The sequence below is a fragment of the Capsella rubella genome, unplaced genomic scaffold (assembly GCF_000375325.1).
Source record: "Capsella rubella cultivar Monte Gargano unplaced genomic scaffold, Caprub1_0 scaffold_4, whole genome shotgun sequence".
Taxonomy (NCBI): Eukaryota; Viridiplantae; Streptophyta; class Magnoliopsida; order Brassicales; family Brassicaceae; genus Capsella; species Capsella rubella.
Window position 1 is genome coordinate 3,884,992 of NW_006238920.1, and position 479 is coordinate 3,885,470.

The window sequence follows — 479 nt, forward strand, 5'->3', positions numbered from 1 at the left end:
TTAAATATACATGAATATGTGAGAAAGAAACAAACATCCAAAGTAAAAGAATGAAGATGGTTTCTTTAGCTTGATTTCTTATAACCATAAAATATTATTATACATATGTATTACATTTAAAAATATAAAAAACAATGAAGACATAAAGAAATACATAAAAACAAAAAATAAATAAAACTGAAAACAAATGTTTAAACTAAATAATTAATCAAACTCTTACAATGATATTTTAAATGAGTTTTCACCCCATGCAAGAACTTTAAAAAAAACAAAGAGAATAATGAAGATATGAGATATGGTAGAGAAGGATATGAGAATGGCTATTTATATGATAAGAAGTGATGTAAGTTACATTTTTAAAATAATTAAATTAGAGGAGTTATAATTATAATTTATAGTGTGTTTAATTGAAATTCAATAAAGATAACCAATAGTCTTTGGAAATTTATATAATTTTCAGTTTCATTTTAGTAGTAAAG